Consider the following 19070-nt stretch of genomic DNA (forward strand, 5'->3'; position numbering starts at 1 on the left):
CTGATAGTTTGTTCCTGAAGTCAGGAAGTATCCTGCCAGTAAGGGGCTGCCTTTTAAATTGTTTTGATATTGGACAATCTCTCTGGCCATCCAGGACCCCATGAGTTCAACAACAAAGGCACCGAAGTGGTCTGCTTGCTCCCAAACACAACATATCTGTTTCAGTCTCTAGATCAGGAGATCATAAGGAACTTGAGGGCTCATTACATACAGTACCCTATGGAAAGGATTGTCGATGCTTTGAAAGAGAACACTGATAGATAGAACATCATGCAAGTCTGGAAGTGTTACGCAATTTAAGATACCATCATTATTACTGAAAAAGCTGTGAAAACCATCACAATAAATTCCTGCTGGAGAAACTGTCCTGATGTTGTGCCTAATTTCATAGGACTTACAACAGGTGAATCAAGAAAATCTTGAAAGAGTTTGTCGATATGGTCAAAAAAGCGGGGGAAGGGGTGAAGAGTTTTAAGATATTCCATCTGCAAAATATTCAAGAGCTAATAGCAGAGGACTTAACAGGAGACAACTTGTTGAACATGAGTGCTTCCTAACCGGTGCCAGGTGATGAGAAAGAATTACAAGAAGCAGTGCCAGGAAGCAAATTGATGCTAGACCATCTGGCAGAAGGGCTATGATTACTCAAGATAATTTTTTATTTCTTTTATGTTATGGACCCTTCTATAATATAGGCACTGAAACTAAAGCAAATGGTAGAAGGTTTGGTAGCATATAGAAACATTTTAGAGAAATGAAAAACAAAAAGTCAGACAGAAATTATGATGTGTTTCTGCAAAGTTCCGACCAAATGTGCCTGACTCTCCTGCCTCCCCTTCTACCTCCTTTACGTCTTCTGCCTCTTCCAGCACTGAGTCAGCAAAACCAACCCCTCTCCTTCCTCTTCCTTCTAACCCTACTTAAGGTGAAGATAATGAAAATGAAGACATTTATGTCCGTCTACTTCCAATTAATAAGTAGTAAATATATCTTCTTTCTTATAATTTGCTTAATAACATTTTTCTAGCTTATTTTGTTATAAGAACAGTATATAATGCATACACAAAATATGCAATAATTGGCTGTTTTGTTATCAGTGAGGTTTCCAGTCAACAGTGATCTATTCATAGTTAAATTTGGGGACACTCAAAAACTATATGTGGATTTTCAGCTATGGGAGGGGGTGATGCCCCTAATCTCACATTCAAGTTCGACTGTACTCTAGTGGAAATTCAGAAGAGATCCCCCCAATTTGTCATTCTCTATACCATCTTTTAAAAATTATTTTATCTTCTTATTGTTTCTGTGTATATTTTTACAATATCTTTCACTTTTCTACCCATGATTCTTTCATTCTCTACTGCTGATCTTCCCCGAATACTCAGCTTCTCTTCCTAACTAGCCCATATAAACAACACATGTATAGACATAATAGTCAATAGCTACCAGTTATTAAGTGATTTTTATATGCCAAGCAGCCCTACTAATTTTGTATTAGTTTATTCATTTTATTCTTGTAACATTTCTATAAGATATATATTATTACTGTCTTCATTTTACTGATAAGGAAACAGAAGCACAAGAAGTTTAAGTAGCTTATCCAAGGTCAGAGAGCCAGTGAGTGACACAACCAGCTTTTCTGCCTCTATAACCCCTACTTTTATTCTTGACATCATTTTGCATACTTGTTGTCATATATGTTGTACCTTCACTGTAATGACATTGTATGTTCTTTGTTTGTAATTTTTAAAGTAGGTGACTACAGAAATAATCATGTTAGGCTACTGAAATCTCATGTCCAGCTTCACTCCATTTTTTAAAAACATATGTAGTTTTTATGTCTTGTGACTATATTATGCACATTCATTACCATTTTCCTGTTGTTATATTATATATTAAATTAATCCTGGCCCTGGGACTTCAGTTTAATTACAAACATAGTCTTTTGACCTTTGTTTTAAAGGACTGAATGTTAATGATAGCAAATTAGCACGTGAAGCTGGTTGGAAAGTAAAATATACTGAATCAAATAGCTGGCTTTGGGTTTGTGCCTTGGACCCCATGACTGAGTAAATGGATAGCTGTGGGTTGAGAATGGAAAGGGGCTGATTCACATTGATTTTATCACTCTTCACCTTCTACTTGTACCTCTAGTTTTTAAGTATTTGTAATAAATTAAATATATTATATTGAGAAAGGCAGGTTAATTTACTACCTTAGTATCATAGAAAGAAAGACACTGTCCTTGTCCTTCACAGTATCACAGTAGGTAAAGTAGCATGCTACAATGAATAAAATCTATCTTTACATTTTTATTTATTTATTTATTTATTTTAATTTTTTATTGGACTTTAGGTTTTGGGGTACATGAGCAGAGCGTGCAAGACAGTTGAGTAGGTACACACATGGCAGTGTGCTTTGCTTTTCTTCTCCCCTTCACCCACATTTGGCATTTCTCCCCAGGCTATCCCTCCCCACCTCCCCCTCCCACTGGCCCTCCCCTTTTCCCTCCAATAGACCCCAGTGTTTAGTACTCCCCTTTCTGTGTCCATGTGTTCTCATTTTTCATCACCCACCTATGAGTGAGAATATGCGGTGTTTCATTTTCTGTTCTTGTGTCAGTTTGCTGAGGATGACATTCTCCAGATTCATCCATGTCCCTACAAACGACACAAACTCATCATTTCTGATTGCTGCATAATATTCCATGGTGTATATGTGCCACATTTTTCCAATCCAGTCTATTATCAATGGGCATTTGGGTTGATTCCAGGTCTTTGCTATTGTAAACAGTGCTGCAATGAACATTCGTGTACATGTGTCCTTATAGTAGAACGATTTATACTCTTTTGGATATATACCCAGTAATGGGATTGCTGGGTCAAATGGAATTTCTATTTCTAAGGCCTTGAGGAATCGCCACACTGTCTTCCACAATGGTTGAACTAATTTACACTCCCACCAACAGTGTAAAAGTATTCCTTTTTCTCGACATCCTCTCCAGTATCTGTTGTCTCCAGATTTTTTAATGATCGCCATTCTAACTGGCGTGAGATGGTATCTCAATGTGGTTTTGATTTGCATCTCTCTGATGACCAGTGACGATGAGCATTTCTTCATATGATTGTTGGCCTCATATATGTCTTCTTTCGTAAAGTATCTGTTCATATCTTTGCCCACTTTTGAATGGGCTTGTTTGTTTTTTTCCTGTAAATCTGTTTGAGTTCTTTGTAAATTCTGGATATCAGCCCTTTGTCAGATGGGTAGACTGCGAAAATTTTTTCCCATTCTGTTGGTTGCCGATCCACTCTAGTGACTGTTTCTTTTGCCAAGCAGAAGCTGTGGAGTTTCATTAGGTCCCATTTGTCTATTTTGGCTTTTGTTGCCAATGCTTTTGGTGTTTTGTTCATGAAGTCCTTGCCTACTCCTATGCCCTGGATGGTTTTGCCTAGATTTCCTTCTAGGGTTTTATGGTGCCAGGTCTTATGTTTAAGTCTTTAATCCATCTGGAGTGAATTTCAGTGTAAGGTGTCAGGAAGGGGTCCAGTTTCTGCTTTCTGCACATGGCTAGCCAGTTTTCCCAACACCATTTGTTGAACAGGGAATCCTTTCCCCATTGCTTGTTTTTGTCAGGTTTATCATAGATTGTATAGTTGTATGTATGTTGTGTTGCCTCCGGTGCCTCTGTTTTGTTCCATTGGTCTATATCTCTGTTTTGGTACCAGTACCATGCTGTTTTGATTACTGTAGCCTTGTAGTATAGTTTGAAATCTGGTAGTGTGATGCCCCCCGCTCTGTTCTTTTTGCTTAGAATTGACTTGGCTATGCGGGCTCTCTTTTGGTTCCATATGAAGTTGATGGTGGTTTTTTCCAGTTCTGTGAAGAAAGTCAATGGTAGCTTGATGGGGATAGCGTTGATTCTGTAAATTACTTTGGGCAGTATAGCCATTTTCACAATATTAATTCTTCCTAACCATGAACATGGAATGTTTCTCCATCTGTTTGTGTCCTCTCTGATTTCGTTGAGCAGTGGTTTGTAGTTCTCCTTGAAGAGGTCTCTTACGTTCCTTGTGAGTTGTATTCCAAGATATTTTATTCTTTTTGTAGCAATTGCGAATGGCAGTTCGCTCTTGATTTGGCTTTCTTTAAGTCTGTTATTGGTGTAGACGAATGCTTGTGATTTTTGCACATTGATTTTATATCCTGAGACTTTGCTGAAGTTGTTTATCAGTTTCAGGAGTTTTTGGGCTGAGGCGATGGGGTCTTCTAGGTATACTATCATGTCGTCTGCAAATAGAGACAATTTGGCTTCCACCTTTCCTATTTGAATACCCTTTATTTCTTTTTCTTGCCTGATTGCTCTGGCTAGAACTTCCAGTACTATATTGAATAGGAGTGGTGAGAGAGGGCATCCTTGTCTAGTGCCAGATTTTAAAGGAAATGCTTCCAGTTTTGCCCATTCAGTATGATATTGGCTGTTGGTTTGTCATAAATAGCTTTTATTACTTTGAGATACGTTCCATCAATACCGAGTTTATTGAGGGTTTTTAGCATAAAGGGCTGTTGAATTTTGTCAAATGCCTTCTCTGCCTCAATTGAGATAATCATGTGGTTTTTGTTTTTGGTTCTGTTTATGTGGTGAATTACGTTGATAGACTTGCGTATGTTGAACCAGCCTTGCATCCCTGGGATGAATCCTACTTGATCATGATGAATAAGTTTTTTGATTTGCTGTTGCAATCGGCTTGCCAATATTTTATTGAAGATTTTTGCATCTATGTTCATCATGGATATTGGCCTGAAGTTTTCTTTTCTTGTTGGGTCTCTGCCGGGTTTTGGTATCAGGATGATGTTGGTCTCATAAAATGATTTGGGAAGGATTCCCTCTTTTTGGATTGTTTGAAATAGTTTTAGAAGGAATGGTACCAGCTCCTCCTTGTGTGTCTGGTAGAATTCGGCTGTGAACCCGTCTGGACCTGGGCTTTTTTTGTGTGGTAGGCTCCTAATTGCTGCCTCGACTTCTGACCTTGTTATTGGTCTATTCAAAGTTTCAGCTTCCTCCTGGTTTAGGCTTGGGAGGACACAGGAGTCCAGGAATTTATCCATTTCTTCCAGGTTTACTAGTTTATGCACATAGAGTTTTTTGTAATATTCTCTGATGATGGTTTGAATTTCTGTGGAATCTGTGGTGATTTCCCCTTTATCATTTTTATTGCATCTATTTGGTTGTTCTCTCTTTTCTTTTTAATCAATCTGGCTAGTGGTCTGTCTATTTTGTTGATGTTTTCAAAAAACCAGCTCTTGGATTTATTGATTTTTTGAAGGGTTTTTCGTGTCTCAATCTCCTTCAGCTCAGCTCTGATCTTAGTAATTTCTTGTCTTCTGCTGGGTTTTGAGTTTTGTTGATCTTGCTCCTCTAGCTCTTTCAATTTTGACGATAGTGTCAATTTTGGATCTCTCCACTCTTCTCATATGGGCACTTATTGCTATATACTTTCCTCTAGAGACTGCTTTAAATGTGTCCCAGAGGTTCTGGCACGTTGTGTCTTCATTCTCATTGGTTTCGAAGAACTTCTTTATTTCTGCCTTTATTTCGTTGTTTACCCAGTCAACATTCAAGAGCCAGTTGTTCAGTTTCCATGAAGCTGTGCAGTTCTGGGTCGGTTTCTGAATTCTGAGTTCTAACTTGATTGCACTATGGTCTGAGAGGCTGTTTGTTATGATTTCAGTTGTTTTGCATTTGTTGAGCAGTGCTTTACTTCCAATTATGTGGTCAATTTTTGAGTAGGTGTGATGTGGTGCTGAGAAGAATGTGTATTCTGTGGATTTGGGGTGGAGAGTTCTGTAAATGTCTATCAGGTTTGCTTGCTCCAGGTCTGAGTTCAAGCCCTGGATATCCTTGTTGATTTTCTGTCTGGTTGATCTGTCTAGTATTGACAGTGGAGTGTTAAAGTCTCCAACTATTATTGTGTGGGAGTCTAAGTCTCTTTGTAAGTCATTAAGAACTTGCCTTATGTATCTGGGTGCTCCTGCATTGGGTCCATATATGTTTAGGATCGTTAGCTCTTCTTGTTGTATTGATCCTTTTACCATTATGTAATGGCCTTCTTTGTCTCTTTTGATCTTTGTTGCTTTAAAGTCTATTTTATCAGAGATGAGAATTGCAACTCCCGCTTTTTTTTTTTGCTTTCCATTAGCTTGGTAAATCTTCCTCCATCCCTTTATTTTGAGCCTTTGTGTATCCTTGCATGTGAGATGGGTTTCCTGGATACAGCACACTGATGGGTTTTGGATTTTTGTCCAATTTGCCAGTCTGTGTCTTTTGATTGGTGCATTTAGTCCATTTACATTTAGGGTTAATATTGTTATGTGTGAATTTGATACTGCCATTTTGATGCTAAGTGGCTGTTTTGCCTGTTAGTTGTTGTAGATTCTTCATTATGCTGAAGCTCTTTAGCATTCAGTGTGATTTTGGAATGGCTGGTACTGGTTGTTCCTTTCTATGTGTAGTGCCTCTTTTAGGAGCTCTTGTAAAGCAGGTCTGGTGGTGACAAAATCTCTGAGTACTTGCTTGTTTGCAAAGTATTTTATTTTTCCTTCACTTCTGAAGCTCAGTTTGGCTGGATATGAAATTCTGGGTTGAAAGTTCTTTTCTTTAAGAATGTTGAATATTGGCCCCCACTCTCTTCTGGCTTGTAGTGTTTCTGCCAAGAGATCTGCTGTGAGTCTGATGGGCTTCCCTTTGTGGGTGACCCGACCTTTCTCTCTGGCTTCCCTTAGTATTCTCTCCTTTATTTCAACCCTGTTGAATCTGACGATTATGTGCCTTGGGGTTGCTCTTCTTGCGGAATATCTTTGTGGTGTTCTCTGTATTTCCTGCAATTGAGTGTTGGCCTGTCTTGCTAGGTGGGGGAAATTTTCCTGGATGATGTCCTGAAGAGTATTTTCCAGCTTGGATTCATTCTCTTCGTCCCCTTCTGGTACACCTATCAAACGTAGGTTAGGTCTTTTCACATAGTCCCACATTTCTTGGAGACTTTGTTCATGCCTTTTTGTGCTTTTTTCTCTGATCTTGGTTTCTGTTTTATTTCATTGAGTTGGTCTTCGACTTCAGATATTCTTTCTTCTGCTTGGTCAATTCGGCTATTGAAACTTGTGTTTGCTTCGCGAAGTTCTCGTATTGTGTTTTTCAGCTCCTTTAATTCATTCATATTCCTCTCTAAGTTATCCATTCTTGTTATCATTTCCTCGAATCTTTTTTCAAATCTTTTTTCAAGGTTCTTAGTTTCTTTGCATTGATTTAATACATGATCTTTTAGCTCACAAAAGTTTCTCATTATCCACCTTCTGAAGTCTAATTCCGTCATTTCGTCACAGTCATTCTCCGTCCAGCTTTGTTCCCTTGCTGGTGAGGAGTTTTGGTCCTTTCTAGGAGGCGAGGTGTTCTGGTTTCGGGTGTTTTCCTCCTTTTTGCGCTGGTTTCTTCCCATCTTTGTGGATTTTTCCGCTGGTCGTCTGCATAGTTGCTGACTTTTCAATTGGGTCTCTGAGTGGACACCCAGAATGTTGATGATGAAGTATTTCTGTTGCTTGATTTTCCTTCTACCAGTCTAGCCCCTTCGCTGTATGACTGCTGAGGTCCGCTCCAGATGCTGCTTGTCTGGGGTGCACCTCTAGAATCTGTGGCACAGCGAGGGATGCTACCAGTTTTTTTTTCTGCTATCTTTGTCCCAGGATGATGCCTGCCTAATGTCAGTCTTTTGGATATAGAGGGGTCAGGGAGCTGCTTGAGGAGACAGTTTGTACTTTATAGGGGTTTAATTGCTGAGCTGTGTGCTCTGTTGTTCCTTCAGGGCTGTTAGGCTGCTATGTTTGATTCTGCTGCAACAGAGCTCATTAAAAAAACCCTTTTTTTTCCCCTCAAATGCTCTGTGTTGAGGGGTTTGGGCTTTATTTTTGGATGTTCGATGAGGTGTCCTGCCCAGCTAGAAGGCAGACTAGCCACTGTTTGGCTGCCAAGGCTCCGCCCTGCTGTTGTGTGATTCGCCCTGTTCCTGCAGGCTCTGCTGTGGTCTCCGCCACTCCCTGCGGTGGAGTCTCTTCATTGTAGCATGTTGCCTCAGCAACGGCAGGCTGCGTCAGCAGTGGGCGTGTATCTCAGTAGGGACAGGTTGCCTCGGCAACGGCTGGCTGCGTCAGCAGTGGGCGTGTATCTCAGTTGGGGCGGGTTGCCTCGGCAACAGCTGGCTGCGTCAGCAGTGGGCGTGTATCTCAGTTGGGGCGGGTTGCCTCGGTAGTGGTGGACGCCCCTCCCCCACAGAGCGTCTCGGACCGTCTGCTCGGGATAGTTTGAAATCGCGGTTTTGTTCGTCCCACTGGGTATCCCAAACGATCTGTCCCTACAATCCCCTGGGCTGGGCTACTGTCCAAGTCTCATTCAGTCTCAAGTCCAGCCCTCTCAAGTCTCAGGTTGCCAGTTCAACAAGGCACCCGGACAAGCGCGCCCTGTGGGGATTGCTGGGTAGGGCCAGCCGCCGCCTCCCCGGCTGCTGGCTTCGCCAGGCAGACCTACTGCCTGGCGTCCCGTGTCTTTTTTATACTTGGGAGTTTCCTCGTTCTGTGGGCAACAAAGATCAGTCTGGAAATGCAGGTCAGACTCACCGTTTGCAGATTCAACGCGAGCTCCAATCCTGGGTTGTTCTCACAGCGCCATCTTGAGTCCTCCTCCTACATTTTTTAAATTTAATTTTTGTGGGTACATACTAGGTGTATATACTGATACAAATCTCACTTTGAATTGTAGTGTCCCCACCCAAATCTCACTTTGAATTGTAGTAATTTCTATGATTCTAGGGCTGGACCATGTGGAGATAATTAAACCATGGGGGAAGTTTCCCCAGTGCTTTCTTGTGGTAAGTGAGTGAGTTCTTGAAAGAGCCAATGGTTTTATAAGGGGCTTCCTCCACTTGGCACTCAACTTCTCTCCTGTTGCCCTGTGAAGAGGTGCCTTCTGCCCTGATTATAAGTTTCCTGAGGCCTCCCCAGCCATGCAGAACTGTGAGTCAATTAAAACTTTTTAACATAAATTACCCAATCTCCATTATTTCTTCATAGCAGCATGAGAATGGATTAATACAGTAAATTGGCACCAGGTCGTAGGGCACTGCTGTAAAGATACCTGAATGTGGAAATGACTTTGGAAGAGGAAGAGGTTGGAACAGTTTGGAGGGCTCAGAACACGATAGGAAGATGTAGAAAAGTTGAGAACTTTCTAGAGACTTGTTGAATGACTTTGACCCAAATGCTGATAATAATGTGGAGAATGAAGTCCACACCAAGGTGGTCTCAGGTGAAGATGAGAAACTTCTTAGGAACTGGAGGAAAGGTGTCTCTTGCTATGCTTTAGCAATGAGTCTGATGGCATTTTGCCCATGCCCTAGACATGTGTGTAACTTTGAACTAGAGATAAATGATTTAGGATATCTGATGGAATAAATTTCTAAGTGGCAAAGTATTCGATAGGAAGAAGAGCATAAATGTTTGGAAAATTTGCACATAGATCATGTAATAGAAAAGAAAAGCTTATTTTTCAAGGAGAAATTCAAGCCCTCTATAGAATTTTGCATAAGTAATAAGAAGCTGAATGTTAATCACCAAGACAATGGGGAAAATGTCTCCAGAGAATGTCAGAGACCTTCACAGCAGTCCCTCCCATCACAGGCCCAGAGGCCTAGAAGGGTAAAAATGGTTTTGTGGTCCAGGTCCCAGTCTTTGCTCTATGCAGCCTCAGGACATGGTGCCCAGCATCCCAGCTGCTTCAGCTCCAGCCATGGCTAAAGGGATCAATGTACAGCTCAGGCCATTGCTTCAGAGGGTGCAAGCCCCAGGTTTGGCAGCTTCCACATGATGCTGTGTCTGTGGGTGCTCAGAAGACAATAACTGAAGTTTGGGAACCTCTGCTTTGATTTCAGAGGAGGCATAGAAATGTCTGCCTATTCAGGCAGGAGTTTGCTGCAGGGCAAAGCCCTCATGGCAGACCTCTGTTATGGCAGTGCAAAGGGAAATGTGGTGTTGGAGCCCCCACACAGAGCCTCTTCTGGGGCACTGCCTAGTAGAGCTGTAAGGAGAGGGTCACCATCCTCCAGATTCCAGAATGTTAGACCCATCAACAGCTTGCACCATGTGCCTGGAAAAGTCACAGGCACTCAATGCTAGCCAGTGAAAGCAGCTGAGAGAGGAGCTGTATTCTGGAAAGTCACAAGGGTGGAGCTACCCAAGGCTGTGAAAGCCCATCTTTTGCCTCAGGGTGACCTGGATGTGAGACATGGAGTCAAAGGAGATCATTTTGGAACTCTAAGGTTTGATGACTGCCTCATTAGATTTGGGACTTGCATGGGGCCTGTAGTCCTTTTATTTTGGTCAATTTCTCCCATTTGGATTGGGTGTATTTACCCAATGCCTGTACCCTCACTGTATCTAGGAAGTAATTAACTTTCTTTTGAGTTTACAGGTTCATAGGCAAAAGGAAGTTTTTAATTCATTATTATATTATTAGGGAACTATCTTGGGTGAAACAATTATTCTCAATTGAGGTAATAGGAAAAACCTCTATAGCTGTCCAAATTCCTCCAAATGCCTTAGTACTTAAGTTATTTATTTGGGTTAGAGGAAATTCTTTACAAAACTATAAAGTCAGCAGATTTTAGTAATATATTGTGAATCCAAAAAAAGATTGGATTAAAAGGGTTTAAGACAGTTTTAATTAAACAGAATGGGGACACCTTCATAAACCCAAAGTCAAGGTTATGCTCCCCTTTGGTTTCCTCATTTTCTTTTCATCTTAATTCTAAGAAGATAAAACAAGCACAGAGATATAAAACATTAGAAGCATCTCATCTAGGGAGCCCCCTAGAAATCAATGGAATCCACAGAGCAAAATATTAAAATAAATAATAGAGGACACTGAGCTTGCTCAAAACAGTATCAACTAACCCAAATCAATAATCTATTGGAAAATGCAATTTTTCAAAGGTGGCATGTAATTAAGAAGAAATTCTCAAATAGTAATAAAATTACAAACTTTTTATGAGTATATATTACAAAAAGATATTCAAGGTTCTTATGGATGTAATCTAATTTAATTGAAATAGATAAAATAATACATCAATGAGATATCTATAAAAAGTTCATGGATTGATAGGAAAACTTCACTCTGTACAAATATGTTAATTCTTTTAAAATTAATTTATAAACAATAAATCACAAATCAGAATACTTATGAGGTTTACATGAAAAAGAAAAAAGTCAATATGAGCTAAGAAAACTGAGTAACACATATAATGTGGGGAGGTTTTACTTATGTAAACATCAATATTTAAAGCAAATTTAAGTAATAAAATTGGGTGCACTTGGTACAAATATAGAAAATAATGAAAGGTAATACATAATAAAAAGTATATATATATGTTACATATGTATGTATAACTTATATGTAATAGCATATGACAGCAGTGGCATTTAAAATCAAGGAGAAGAGGATATATCAGTTTGGAAATATTTAAATAGCTACATGAATGAAAATATTTGATATATAACTTACTCCCACACCCACACAAAGACATATAATTCCAAATGAATTAAGTAGCTGCATGTTATAAGCAGAAATTTTAAAGGAAATAAGAAGATACTTATTGGTTGTTCCACGAAAGTTTTCTTACACTGGACTTAAAACCACTAATACTGATGATAAAATGTTGATATGTTTGCAATCATCAAAATATAACTTTTCATGACAAAGCACTCTATAGGAAAACTTGGAAAGAAGTTCAGACTGGGAGAAGTTACTTTAATCAATATCTCCAATAGTTTTTTTTTTTTTTTTTTAGTTCCAGCAAATAAACTAAAGAATGAAAAATAATCTGATGCAAAGTTGAGTGAAGATAAAAGCAAACAGATCTCTAAATTGGCTGTTTAAAAAGCTGTATTATTGCATGACAAGTGGTTCCAAAATTAATTACTTAAAATAATAAACAATTATTTATTATGACAATCTTTTCCTTGGTCTGGAATTTGTGAGTGTCTTAGCTGAGTGGTTCTGGCTCAGTGTCTTTCATGAGGTTTCAGGCAAGACACCAACCAGACCCAGAGTCATCTGAACCTTGACCAGGAATGGAACGTCTGCTTCCAACATGGTGCATCCATGTGACTGTTGGAAGAAAGCCTCAGTTTCTTGCTAGTTCTCGGAAAGAAGTGTCCATCGTTTGCTGTCTACTGTCAAAAAGTCTCTGTTTTTATCCATATAGACTTCACACGCTGCTTGAGTGTACTCACTAAGCGACAATTGCTTCTCTTCCCCGTTTCTTGCCACCAGGGGAACAAAGATAGCAGGCAAGCAGAAAACTGCAATGACAGATAGGGCCTATTCTGTGAAGGAGCATAACTTCCTCTATTTTTCTATTAATAAAGAGTGAGTCACAATGTCTAGTACACTCTCAAGGGGAGAAAAATTATGCTCTGTTAAAGGGTGTGCCAAAAACCCTGTAGACACATTTTAAACCAACTCTGATAAAGATGCTGTAAAGCTCAATAGACTTAGTAAAATATGTACAACCTTAATAGTAATCAAAAAATAAAAATTAATGACACAAGAAACTACTACTTCGTATTTACCAAGTTAGCAAAAGTTTAAATCTCTGAAAAGAGTAATTTATGAGAGGGCTACAGAATATCTGACTACTGTAGACATATACATTTTAAACAACCGTTATTAAAGTTTTTAATCAATATGCTTTATGACCAACAACTTGACTGCTGTTCTAGACATACACCTGAAAAATTCTAGCACAAGAAATCAAAAGTAGTGAAGAATGCTTATTATGGCATAGTTTATAACAGCAAAAAAAATAAATAACCTAAATGCCCAGTAATAGGAGAACAAATAAATTAATACTGATATATCTACTTATGTTATTATAAAACAGGTTAAAAAATCAATAAATTAGCTTATTTTTATCATTTTTTTTCTTTTTTGGCTTTTATTTCAGGTTCAGAGGGTGCATCTGCAGGTGTGTTACATGGGTAAATTGTGTGTTGCTGGGATTTGGAGTACAAATGATTTTATTACCAAGGTATTGCACATAATATCCCATGGGTAGTTTTCTGAGCCTTGTCCTCATCCCACCCTCCACTGTCAAGTAGCTGCTGGTGTCTATTGTTGCCCTGTTTAAAATTATATAACTCCCACCATTAAGTGAGGACTTCTCATCTTTGGTTTTCTGTTTCTGCATTAATTCACTTAGGATAATTATCTCCATGTTCATCCATCTTGCTGCAAAGGACATGATTTCTTTTTTATGGCTGCATACTATTCCATAGTGTATATGTAGTACATTTTCTTTATTCACTCCACCACTGATGAGCATCTAGATGGATACCATTCATTTGCAATTGTAAATAAGGCTGCAATGAACATACACATGCATGTGTCGTTTTGGTAGAACAGTCCATATACCTTTGGATATATACTCAGCAATGGGATTGCTGGGTTAAATAGTAGTTCTGTTATAAGTTCTTTGAGTAATCTCCAAACTGCTTTCCATAATGGTTGAACTAATTTATAATTCTGCCAGCAATGTATAAAAATGTTCCCTTTTCTCTGCAACCTTGACAACATTTGTTATTTTCTGACTTTTTAATACTAACCATTCTGACCTGTATGAGATGATATTTTGTTGTGGTTTTGACTTGCATTTCTCTGATGATTAGTCATGGTAAGCATTTTTTATATGATGGTGGCCATGTATATGTCTTTCTTTGAGTAGTGCTTGTTTATGTCCCTTGCTCATTTTTTAATAGGGTGGTTTGTTTCGTTGCTTGTTGATTTATGTTCCTTATAAATTATGGATATTAGACCTTTGTTGGATGCACAGCTGCAAGTATCTTATCCAATTTTGTAGGTTTTCTGTTTACTCTGCTGATAGTTTCCTTTGCTATGCAAAACCTTTTAGTTTAATTAGAGCTCACTTGTCAATTTTTGTTTTTGTTGAAATTGCTTCTGGAGACTCTATCATGAAATCTTTGCCAAGGTCTATGATATGGTTTGGCTTGTGCCCCCACCCAAATCTCATGTTGAATTGTAATTCCCAATATTGGGGGGAGTAAGCTGGTGGGAGGTAATTCAATCATAGGGGTGGGTTCCCCCTTTGCTGTTCTCATAATACTAAGTTCTCATAAGATCTGATGGCTTAAAAGTGTGTGGCACTTCTCCTTTCTCTCTCTTTCTCCTTCTCAGGAAGGCTGCAGAAATCTGCATAAGTAAAGATGAGTTGAATGTTAATAGCCAAGACAATGGGAAAATGCCTTCAAGAAATTTCAAAGACCTTCATGGCAGCCCCTCCCATGATAGACCTGGAGGCCTAGGAGGGAAAAATGATTCTGTGCACTAAGCCTAGGATCCTACTTCTCTATGAAGCCTTGGGACATGGCATTCTATATCCTGGTCACTCCAGCTTCAGTTGTGGCTAACAGGGGCCAATGTACAGCTCAGGGCATTGCTTCAGAGGGTGCAAGCCCTCTGGCAGTGTCCACATGGTGTTGGGCCTGCAGATGCACAGAAGACAAGAGTTAAGGATTGGGAACCTCTGCCTGGATTTTAGAGAATGTATAGAAGTGCCAGGATGTTCAGGCAGAAGTCTGCTACAGGGACAGAGCCCTTATGGAGAACCTCCACTAGGGCAGTGTGGAGAGAAAATGCAGGGCTGGAGAATCCCGCTTCCCAGCAGAGTCCCCACTGAGGCACTACTTAGTGGAACCATGAGAAGAGGGCTACCATCCTCCAGACCCCAGTATGGTAGGTCCATGGACAGTTTGCATTGTGTGCCTGGAAAAGCCACAGGCACTCAAAACCAGCATATGAAAGCAGCCATAGGTGCTATACTCTGCAAAGCCACAGAGGCAGAGCTTCCCAAGGCGTTGGCAGCCCACCCTTTGCATCAGCCTGCCCTGGATGTGATACATGGAGCCAAAGCAGATTATTTTTGAGCCTTAAGTTTTAATTACTGTCTTGCTAGACTTGCATGGGCCTGTAGTCCCTTTGTTTTGGCTAGTTTACCTATTTAGAAAGAGATCGTTTACCCAATGCCTGTACCACCATTGTATCTTGGAAGTAACTAACTTGTTTTTTATTTTATAGGCTCATAGGTGGAAGAGACTTGCTGTGTCTCAGATGAGACTTTGGACTTGAACCTTTGAGTTAAGGCTGAAATGGGTTAAGACTTTGGTACTTTTGAGAAGGCATGATTGTGTTTTGAAATGTGAGAAAGACATGAGGTTTGGAAGGAGCCAGAGATGGAATGATATAGTTTGACTATGTGTTACCACTCAAATATCATGTTCCAAATTATAATTCAAAATGTTGGGGGAGAGACCTTGTGGGAGGTAATTGGATCATGGGGGTGGATTTCCCCCTTGCTGTTCTCATGATAGTGAGTGAGTTCTCACAAGTATATGGTACTTCCCCCTTCTTTCTCTTTCCTCCTCTGCCATGGTAAGACATGCCTGCTTCCCCTCTGCCTTCCACCATGATTGTAAGTTTCCTGATGTCTACCAGGCACATTTCCTGTTAAGCCTGCAAAACCATGAGTCAACTAAACCTCTTTTATCTATGGATTACCCATTCTCAGGTATGTCTTTATAGCAGTGTGAGAATGTACTAATATAGCCTATATCCACAATGGCATTTCAAAAGTTCTATTCTGGGTTTTGTAGTTTTAGAACTTACATTTAAGTCTTTAATCTATCTTAATTTAATTTTTGTATTTGGTGTTATAAAGGAGTACAGTTTCTATCTTCTGCATATGGCTAGCTAGTTATCCCAGTACCATTTATTGAATAGGAATGAGGTCCATTCCTATTGCTCATGTTTGCCAACTTTGTTAAAAATCTTTTAGTTATAGGTATGCAGCTTTTTTTCACAGGTTTCTATTCTGTTCCATTGGTCTATGTGTCTCTTTTTGTACCAGTACCATGCTTTTTTGATTACTGCAGCACTGTAGTATAGTTTAAAGTCTGGTAGTGTGGTGCCTCCAGCTTTGTACTTTCTGTTTTGAATTGTTTTGACTATTTAGGCTCTTCTTTGGTACCACATGAACATTACAATCGTTTTTATTTTAATTCCATGAAGAATGTTTTTGGTGGTTTCATAGGAATAGCATTGAATTTCTGAACAGATTTGTGCAATATGGCCACTTTAATAATATTGATTTTTTTCATCCATGAGTATGAAATACTTTTCATTTGTTAGTGTGATCTCTGATTTCTTTCAGCAGTATTTTCTAATTATCATGGAATAGATATTTCAGCTTTCTGGTTAGTTGTATTCCTAGGTATTTTATTCTCTTTATGGCTATTTTAAGTTGTGTCTTTGCCAGTTGCCAGTTCTAGGTATCAGAATGATGCTGGACTCATAGAATGACTTAGGGCAGAGTCCCTCGTCCTCAGTTATTTGGAAGAATTTTAGTATCAGCTCTTTGGTATTCTTCCAATAATTTGGAAGAATTTAGTATCAGCTCTTCTTTATACATCTGGTAGAAGTTGGCTGTGACTTCATCTGATCTAGGGCTTTTCCTGCTTGTAGGATTTTTATTACTGATTCAATTTCAGAACTTGTTATGGTCTGTTCAAGGTTTCAAATTCTTTCTGGTTCAATCTTGGGAGATTGTATGTTTACAGGAATTTGTGTATTTATTCTATATTTTCTAGTTTTTGTGCATAAAGGTGTTTATAATAGTTTCTGATGATTTTTGTATGTTTGTGAGGCCAGTGACAATGCCCCCTTTGTCATTTCTAATTGCATTTATTTGGATCTTCTCTCTTTTGTCCTTCATTAATCTATTTAGTGCTCCAGCAGATACAGGGAAGGCAAGCCCAAAAATGTATCTTAGCCCACAAGGTTCTTGGTTTTTCCCAGGAAAGAATTCAAGGACAGGCCAGAGATAGAAAAAAACAACTTTATTGAATAGGCAGTGTTACACCTTTGGCAGCGTTACAGCTCCTTGACTGCTCCCGCAAAGTAGGACTACCCCATAGGCGGAGAGTAACAGCATTCAGGGTAGTTTTGCAGTCGTATTTATACCCACTTTTAATTGCAAGCACATTAAGGGTGATTTATGCAGAAATTTCTAGGAAAGGTGTAGTAATAATTGGGTTATTGCCATGCAAAGGGGTGGTAACTCCCAGGAGTTGCCACGGCAGTGGTAAGTTGACATGGCACACCGGTGAGTGGTTGAAAGTGGTTTTTACCCCGGCCCCTTTTTACCTAGTTCTCAATCTGGTCTGGTATCTGAACCCTGCCTCTAGAGTTGAGTCCTGTTCCTGTCTTCTACCTCATTTCCCCCTCAGAGATTAGATACTCTTCTTTAATCTTAAGGGGGCTTTGGAAGAACAGAGGTCCATCTTCTGTAACTGCTTCCTGTTGAGTTTATGGGAATATACCCTGTCTAGCATTGGAGGAGTAAAAATCTATGAATTCCTGATCGAAGGGGACCAGAGACAGAATGCTTTTATCCCCCTTGTCAACAGGTGGAATGGTTTGGAAGCCTTGTGCCAGCATTGTTTTTACGGGGAACTGTCATAACTTGGAAGACACAACCTTTACTAAGAGGTTAAGCAAGCAAGTTCAAAGAATATTAGTAATGACAAGGTAGCTCTCAAAGGTCCTCAGAGAGATAATAACCAGATGCAGGAAGGAGATATAAATTTAAGGTCCTATTCCCACCCACAGCATAATGTTACCGCTTCTAGCTGAGTGATAATTCTTTTAAATAAGTAGTGGAGATCCTTCAAAGGCTCACAGATGGTGAGGTCATGGTGTCCTCCTTTTGGGCCGGCAACTTACACAAAACAGGTTTAATATTGGACAGGTGTACCAACTAGTTAATCCCTGAAGTTTAACAGCAGTGGGGGTCCTCAACAATACCTGATAGGGGCCCTTCCATTCTGGTTGTAACTATCTTCAGGGTATTCTTTTTAGGATTTTAGCGAGATTAAGTCTCCCGGCTGAATAGAGGGTTATTTCTTGTGGGTGGGAACAATATTTTGTTTCCATATGCATGAAGGGCCATTTAAACCTGGTCTAAGTTGATAATATGGGTAAGCATTCTCTGTGTCTCTTCATCAAGCCGGAGGTCTGAAGTTAAATAGAGTCTCCCAGAAATCATCTCAAAGGGACCATTTTAGAGTTACCTTTGGGGCCGTCCTTATGCATAAAAGGGGTATGAGTGGGAAAGAAAGCCAGCCTGCTGAAGTCTCCTGACTTTTGCTAATGTCCTTTTGACAAAATGATTAGCTTTTTCTACCTTAGCTGAGGATTGAGGTCTCCAGGAGGAGTGAAGTTGATAGGTGATGCCTTAGGCCGAGAAAACTTGCTGGGTCACTTTAGCTGCGAAGGTCTGTTATCACTCTGCTGACTTTTAGATAATCCAAACCTTGGGATGATCTCTTGAGTAAAACTTTGGACCCTTGTCATGTGTCCTTCTCTGCCCTTGTGGGGAAAGCCTCAATCCACCCAGTGAAAGTATCTATAAATACTAGCAAATAATTTAGTCCCCTGTAAGGTGGTATCTGACTGAAATCTATTTGCTAGTCTTTCCCAAGGTATGTCTCTCGATGTTGTACAGCTTAGAGGAGAAGTTGGGCATGAAGCGGTTTCCTGGATTATTATGGGCACAAAGTTTACAGGCCCTCGTTACCCTCTTTTCACTCTTTAGAGAGTTTCTCTCCTAAAGAGATTTGAGAAATTAATTTGAATAGGGAGTCCCATCCCAAATATGAGGAGTAAAGGAAATACTTAACTATCTTCCATTGCTCAGGCTTGGGAAGAAAAAGGTTGTTGCTTCCTATTAACCATCCCAAGAGATCCTTTTGTTAGCCTTTCTGTTCTGCTCCTTTAATTTCCTCAGGGGTATAGTATGGTACCGCTAACATGGGTGGAGTGCCTTGCATTAGTGCAGTGGCTTGTATAATACTAGTGTTTCTTTAGCTGTGGCCTTAGCTGCTCAATCTGCCAGAGCATT

Source organism: Callithrix jacchus, chromosome 15 (genome assembly GCF_049354715.1).
Source record: "Callithrix jacchus isolate 240 chromosome 15, calJac240_pri, whole genome shotgun sequence".
NCBI lineage: Eukaryota > Metazoa > Chordata > Mammalia > Primates > Cebidae > Callithrix > Callithrix jacchus.